Below are 7909 nucleotides of genomic sequence, written 5' to 3' on the forward strand. Positions count from 1 at the left end.
AATCACAAGCATATACAAGTAATAAGGGGAAATATATGATGATTGTCTTTTCCATTCACCTGGGATTGATGAAAATAGGTGAATGTGTAGATAAAAAGAAGAGGTGAAAAAGAAGAGACAATTAGGTGGGCAATTTGACATTGTACCTGAAGCGGGTCCTCCTCCAACTCAAAGTTGTGCAATTACAGGTCATCTGAATGCACTGACTCGGCTGGAGGGGGTACAGCCTCCTCGGTGGGTTGGCCTGCTTGTGATCCTAAATGGACAATTCAAAATGATTTAATAAACCTGGACACTGTGTTTAAAAAAAAAAAAACTTTTGTTGACATATTAAACAACATGCAGTTGTCATACTCATATGCAGGGGTTTCACTGAAGCATAGGATGTTTTTGTTTTCAGTGGCTTTCCATCCATGGTCTCCAGCTGCACCAGGTTGTTGTCCTCAACCTCAGTAACCCTATGAAAACACATAACAACAAAGAGATTTTGTGGGTAAAATTATGACAAGGATATTCTAATGTGTCTAAGAGAAAATTCCAGGCTAAAACAATTACATCATCATTAAACGTGTATGTACGTCATCCAGGGTATGGTACGGTTACAGTATATCCTAACATCTTTTGGGTCTAACCAAATTTCTATAAACTTATAATGATACATAAACTTTTAATTTGTAAGTCGTTGGGTGCCTAATGCCGATGAATGCCAGTAATATCCTGGTTGTCCATGTGCGCCAGGCCTTCCACACTTCCTGCCATCCTTCATCAGGACCTCGATGCCTGAGAGATCTTGAAGCACTTGGTCTCCTTCTTAGTCCTCCTTTGGTAGGCCTCCTATGTCTCTCCTGGGCCTTCTTGACATTGGCTCTCACCTTGTTTGGTTCATTCATAATGTTCTGTAACACATCTATTTTGATACTGGTTGTCTTAACCTCATTATCTTGGGCAAGCCCATCATTAACATCTCTATAAAGATTGCATCATTTTTTTCATGTTTAATGACTTCTCCTATTATACACAGTAACATATGGGGCAGGGAAAACTTTAACAGAAAGATCCCATTTTGGCATCGTGAGAAGGTGTTGCATTTTTCAAAGTCGCGAGGTCTGGTGTATAGGGGTGGTTCGTTTAAAGCAAGTAGCAACAACTAGATATACCTGAACCTCAAACTTTAATACATCTGGAGGTTTAATTGTGGAATGCCCATAAGATTGTAATGGTCTGGAGATAACAGCATGTGACTACATCATAATCACCTTGTCCTCTCCATCTTTCTCAGCCCTTACCTGAACGTACTTTTCCACATCACTCATCTGGAGCAGCAAATTTTTTAATTGCATTGAAAAAATAGAAATACCAATAAAAAGCAACTAAACGTACTGGGTATTGATTCTGAAAAGCAGTAAAATGTAACTCCACAAGAGTTCATGCATTTTACCTTGCTTACCCTTTTGAGTCTGCGGTGAGACACGTTGACATGTTTACTGTAGTCTTTAAATGAAACTCAACCTGGTGAGAAGAACTGCAGGCTGAGAACTGCAAACCTGTAACTGACCAGGAAATGCTGTGGTTGTAGATAAGGGCGTTTTGCTTTTCTCGTGCCGTTTGACTCTTATGAAGGATCTTGTTCACTTGACTGAAGCCCATTTATCAGTGGGGTATGGCTCATGATCCAGAGTGTGTTGGTGTGGACTGTGTTTCTCTCAGCTCTCAGCAAGGGAGACACTGTGTCATGGTTCTGTCTTTTTGTTTCTATTTTTTCCTTTTTGGGCCGCCAGGTGGCGGCACTTCTCAGTTTTTGTATTTCTGTTCATTCCCTCATTGGTTTACCGTATTAATTGTATTATTGTTTTCCATTATTTGTCTCGTTATTTAATCATCATCCCCACCTGCCTCTTGTTATCCCTTCCCTCTCGTTTAATTATGTATTGAGTTCACCTGTGTCTTGTCTATTTAAGTTCTTTGTCCCCTTGACTCGGGTGCTGGTTCCTTGTGTTTGTTTCTGACTGTATGTATCTCCCGCGTTGGTCCTGCTTGTGTGTTTCTGTTTGTGTTTCTGCCTGCGTTCCTTCTTGTGTGTATTCTGTCCTGCCCGTATTCTGTCCTGCCTGTGTTCTGTTCTGTTTTTTTCAGTTCTTAAGAATCTTTTTGTGTTTATGGTTTTGCCCCTCGTGGCCTTTTGTTTGTTCCCTGTTTGTAATTTAGTAAAGTCTTTGTTTGAATTTTCCTTTTGGAGTCTCCTGTGTTTTTTCACTCTGTGCCTGGGTCAAACCCCCCGAAATCCCTGACACACTGGAGTGATCTGGGTAACTCAGAACCAGAGGAGACCCGACTCTGGGTTAATGTACTGTAGCTCCCCGCCAGAGGGGTGGGAAATCTAACGGACACATTACAGTGGATAAATACACATTCACAGGAGAATATGGAGAGTATGAAGCAAATAGAACACTTGGCAAGAAACCACATCTACCACTATTGTATATGAATCTCCACAACATGTATCCGTCTCTGCACTTAGTTTTTCCCTCTTTCCTGTACATCTATTAATTACACATGTTAACCTTTGACTGTCCAGTAGTCAGTATGGTGGGAGGGGTCTAAACACCATGCAATCCAGTATAATTACTGACTAGACGCACTGATTCCTTAATTACAATCTGCAGTCATGCAGTGCTGTAACAGGGACACAGAATGGAGACAACACTCACTTGTAGGCAGAAAGCGAGAAGTAGAGCTGTTTCTGTGTCTCTTTCAGCCTCTGTGCTTATCTTACAGGTTCGGGTGGAGGGGAGAGCCGGGTGACAACTGCATGAATCATATAGCACCTATATGCAGACTGTGTAATTACTGTGTCTGCTGAGAATGCATAGACCAATACATATAGCTTTTTTAACCAGACGCCTGCTTCAGATTGGCATTCTGCTTCCATAAACATTCTGTGATGATTCATTTTTAAAAAATCAATACATGGAAACGTTTTATTGTGAAGCTTAAAATGCACTGTATAACTCTCAGTTACCGTGACAGAGGTTGACTAGTATGATGCACTGTGGTTAAATATGTTTAAAAGCAGTGGAGCCACTTTCTAATCTCATCATTTATTTGATAATGCATATAATCATGGGAAAAATTGAAGTCTTGTCCTGCTATAGTAGCCTAATGGGTTATGAAAAATATGCATTTTTGTATGCTGTAGTATGTAGTAAGGCTATTACAAGTAGTAAGCACTACATATCTTAATCATTTTCCTCTTTTAGTTTAAATAAATGAATCAAATAAACCTATTCAATAAATTGTAGATTTGCCTAATTTCCACTTTCTTTGTCTTTTGAAATCTCCAATTTCCTCACATGGCCATGTTTCAGTGATCAGTACACTTTCAACAGTTGAGGCCACAGTGATTTTACCCATCTATTGTGCCAGTGCATCACATTAATGACAATGAAATCACTAGATGATCTACCTCATTAAAAGCCCTGGAATGTGAATATGGGACATTTATTCTTCATAGCACGTATAACTGTCATGAAGACATTAAAATAATATAAAAATGAGTAATCATTGCTTAATAGACATTAAAAGTGTCCAACTGAGAAAAAAGCTTGTCACCATTCTGGTTTGCAGACTCAGCACAGAGCTGTGGTTGGGTTGTAATAAACCCAGCTCAGGGTCAGGGTCGGGCTGTAATGAAACCCAGCTCAGGGTTAGGATTGGGGTTGGGTTGTAATGAAACCCAGCTCAAGGTTAGGGTTGGGTTGTAATGAAACCCAGCTCAGGGTTAGGGTTGGGGTTGAGGTTGTAATGAAACCCAGCACAGGGTTAGTGTTGGGTTGGGCTGTAATGAAACCCAGCTCAGGGTTAGGGTTGGGGTTGGGTTGTAATGAAACCCAGCTCAGGGTTAGTGTCAGGGTTGAGGTTGTAATGAAACCCAGCTCAGGGTTAGTGTTGGGTTGGGCTGTAATGAAACCTAGCTCAGGGATAGTGTCAGGGTTGAGGTTATAATGAAACCCAGCACAGGGTTAATGTCAGGGTTGGGCTGTAATGAAACCCAGCTCAGGGTTAGTGTTGGGTTGGGCTGTAATGAAACCCAGCTCAGGGTTAGTGTCAGGGTTGGGTTGTAATGAAACCCAGCACAGGGTTAGTGTTGGGTTGGGTTGTAATGAAACCCAGCACAGGGTTAGTGTCAGGGTTGGGGTTGTAATGAAACCCAGCTCAGGGTTAGTGTCAGGGTTGGGGTTGTAATGAAACCCAGCACATGTTTGTGCACCACTGCGCTAGACAGGAAGCTGCTCAGCTGCAAGCCTCAGGCCCCCTCCACAATAGGGAGGTGCTTGAGAAGAGAAGAACAGTCCTGTCAATACATGAAACTTGTGTATTATTTTACAACGAGGAACATAGGGTTCATAAGGAGTTATCCAGTGCTCAAATTAAAACACAATGGGGCAGATATTACAACAGATACCCGCTGGCCAGCTGCATGTATAAGAACACTGCACTTCTTCAATTCAAATTCAAACACTTTGTGTGACATTTCTGTCGTTGTGGCTTGTTCAGGCAGTAATAATGACAGTTTAATTGTTTTGCTTTGCTAATGCTTCTGGCCAAAGAGAAAAGTGGACAAAGCTCACTTCCCTACAGACTGGCTGCAGTGTGTCTGGGGCTGCTGTGTGCTCTTTAATTGGCTGCCACATTAGTCATGTGTGTCCTCTGTGAGTATGAAATAAAATATCTGTGCGTTTATAGTATGATACACTGGCAAATCATTCTGTGTAAATGAAATACACTGAAATCTGAAGATGAAAACTATACATAGTCTTTGTTCACTTATACTTCATGTCATGAGTCTCAATATTTTATTTAATCAACTACATTATCCCATCACTTTATTCTTTCCTTAAAAATTAAGCAAGGTTGTTACTGCTAACTTATATTTCCCATTAAGAAATGAAAATGTACATTTGCGTTTGACTGAAGGGGCAGCAATAGCACTTACAGCAAAAACAAAGCACCAACCTGTATGAAACGGAACATCCTACAGTACTGAGATTGTGACATTTGACTCCTGCAATGATTAGTGATGTGAATGACAAGATAAAATAATCAATTGGTTGTGCCTGTTAAAATCAAATATTCCTATGAGACCTCCAGGTGTTGGAGCACTTCAAGAAAATCTAAAAGTTAGATTATTATAGCTTGTAATGCACACTCAGTTTAATCACAATTTGGACACAGACAACATATATCAAAGTACAATTAAAGTATCAAAAATACAGTTCAATTGCTTGTAGTAGCCTATATTTCATTATTAAGATTGACGCTCTGTTAACATGCAAGTTTAAATAATGGTGTTAAAAGGCTGCCAGGTGGTAGCATGAGAATATACTCACTGAGCACATACCATCTAGATTAATTACACTTTCAACATTCATTCATGCCAAATAAATACAAATAAAATCTCTGCACAACACTAACTATTGTGCACATGGGGGTGACTATTTTAATATTTTGACTGATCCCTATAAGCTAAATAATCGCTCACAGTTTTGCCATAGAAAGACGCTATTTGTACCAGGTGTACAATGGTCTAAATACTGTAGATGAATTATATCCTCTATCAGACTATTTTAAAAATGTTTTGAATGCTGTTGGCAGCCTTGGCTTTTCCCCTGGAACTATGAGAATAATAATCTGAATAATAATGCTGGGATGGACGATGTTATCTGCCAGTTGAATTGTTGGCGGGGTGTACACCGCATGTATACTACACTGTTAGGTGCTTTTCAGGGCTTCCCACAGAAATAACAACAAACCGTCTTTACAAACTTTAATCTTTATACCATCGGACCTCATGTAAACACATAGTTCACCTACAGCTTTGAGTTGAGCAATCTCAAAACGTCAGCATCTTGACCACCAAGGGGCTTCCGCGAAGGGATCAAAGTTAAGACACCAAATGTTGAACATGGCTAATCTTCCTAATATGGAATGTCCAATTAACAGCTATATTCATACACAGTCCCTTCTGCTGATTAAGCAGAGTGTAGACACACAATTCTCCTCTGAGACATGTGGCATCACCAGCCTGCTTCTCACACTGTAGACCACAGTGCTACTTAGCTCACGTAGTGCAACTGGAGGAAGACCTTTTATATGCTGCTTGGGCATGCAGTCCACATGCATCCAGTGAATCAGAGTGGGCTGCTAAAAAGCAATGAAACACAGACCCCTACGTGATTGAACCCGCCCGGATTGGTAGCTCCATAGGGCTTTGCAGAGTTGCCCATTGTGTCACCCTTTGGAGCTAAAGGGCCACAGTTGGCACTGGCATGATCTGGATTTGATCCGAGTCTCTCTGCTTCTCTTACAGATTCTGGAGAAGTGGACAGCCAGGTGATCATTTCTGGTTTGACAGTCGGACACAGTACCAAGATGCAGATCGTGCAGTTACTGTGCCTGGTGAGAATGCATGGATGGACACACACTGCTATTCGTACCACTGGTTTATCTGTGAGACTGATGCTCTGCTACACATCAGTAGTTGTTTTAAGTCTTAATAAGAACATCAAGTTCATGCTCCTTTACTGAACCATTGTTGTTTTCTGTGTCTGATGCTGCAATTATTGAATCGCTCTCCACTGGTGTGGAGTGTCACTAAACAAACACTTTGAAGCTGCAATGAGTATAGCTATCGCCTACACACATTTGGAGGTACAGTGCCGTGTTTGGCTGTTTGATTTTGGTTGAGTTTGTTGAGTTGAGTTTCAGATGGCTTTTGTAAACTACAATAATTTTTAAAATAGAAAATGCTACTGGAAGGTCACCTGCCAAAGCGCCTAGTACGTGAACAATTTACACACCATTGCTGAATTCTACCCACATTTGCGAAGGGGGGGGGGGGGGGGTATTAATGTCAAGCCCTGACCAGCTTCCTGAATACAATTTCCGCTTTCTGCTCAAGTGCCACAGACCACAGTGACAGAAAATATATAAAATGAAATACTGGACGGAGGACTAGCAGCAGTCAGAAATGGCAGCATTAGTCTCCAAAGATTCAGAGGGTATATACACTGCCCTGGCCTGTCCAGACCAAGATGTGTACAGCACACTGGGCCAGACCTCACTCAACAGCCCAGGAGCTCAGCACACAGGTAAGAACACCTGCACAGTGCATTAAAGAGCAGCATAATCAAGAGATCATTGTCACTTTTAAATGAGCTTGTGGATTTTATTTTTTATTACATCAGTAGCACGTAGGGAAAACAAAATAGAATCCAAAAATTATTTTAGTAAGAGTTCAATCCTCAAGTGTGAGCTGTGAGCTCGTAGCTCCAAGCTTGCACCTAGAGCCGAGCTCCCAGCTCCCAGTTTCCTGATCTGAGCTCGCACCTCATAGCTCGCTCATCCCAGCTCCCAGCTTTCAGATCGTACCTATCAGCTCACTCTTGCCCGAAGACCTCTTGTGTTACAGTATATTACATTAATTTGGAGAAATATTAGAACATATCAATTATTGCAATGTGCATCATTGTAAGACGTAAAGGGAGGTTAATGCTGGAGTTAGAAATTTTTATGTTAGAATATAATTTTACTACATATAAATGTCAAGAGACCATTAGAAAACGCTTGTTTGTGTAAAGGGGTTAAACAAGGTTATTCTTGGTTAGTTTGTATGGAGCTCTAAATGACTAAGTTACGTGTGGCAGTCTACCCATTTTGCATTTAGGCTTATTTGATATTATAAAATAGAAGTAGGCCTATGGATTTTAATTGTAATTTAATTAATGGATTAGGATAAACAGCTCATATAAATGGCGACACTCATCCGGAAGCATGGACGTGGGGTGGGCATGTAAGTTGCAAAAAACTGGCTGTGGTATACCCAGGTGTTGATGGTGCTACCGCCAAGAGG

At 40.9% G+C, this 7909-nt stretch overlaps 1 long non-coding RNA gene across 1 annotated transcript; it reads right to left on the reverse strand.

The window, feature by feature from the left end:
• Window positions 1–31: 31 nt before the first annotated feature.
• On the reverse strand, window positions 32–523 carry LOC135246543 (uncharacterized). Its single transcript, XR_010327752.1, has 3 exons — window positions 355–523; window positions 147–256; window positions 32–59 (listed from the first exon to the last, which is right to left on the reverse strand). It is a non-coding gene; the product is annotated as an uncharacterized LOC135246543 (long non-coding RNA).
• Between the last annotated feature and the right edge of the window lie 7386 nt (window positions 524–7909).

Source organism: Anguilla rostrata, unplaced genomic scaffold (assembly GCF_018555375.3).
Source record: "Anguilla rostrata isolate EN2019 unplaced genomic scaffold, ASM1855537v3 scaf0485, whole genome shotgun sequence".
Classification (NCBI taxonomy): Eukaryota; Metazoa; Chordata; class Actinopteri; order Anguilliformes; family Anguillidae; genus Anguilla; species Anguilla rostrata.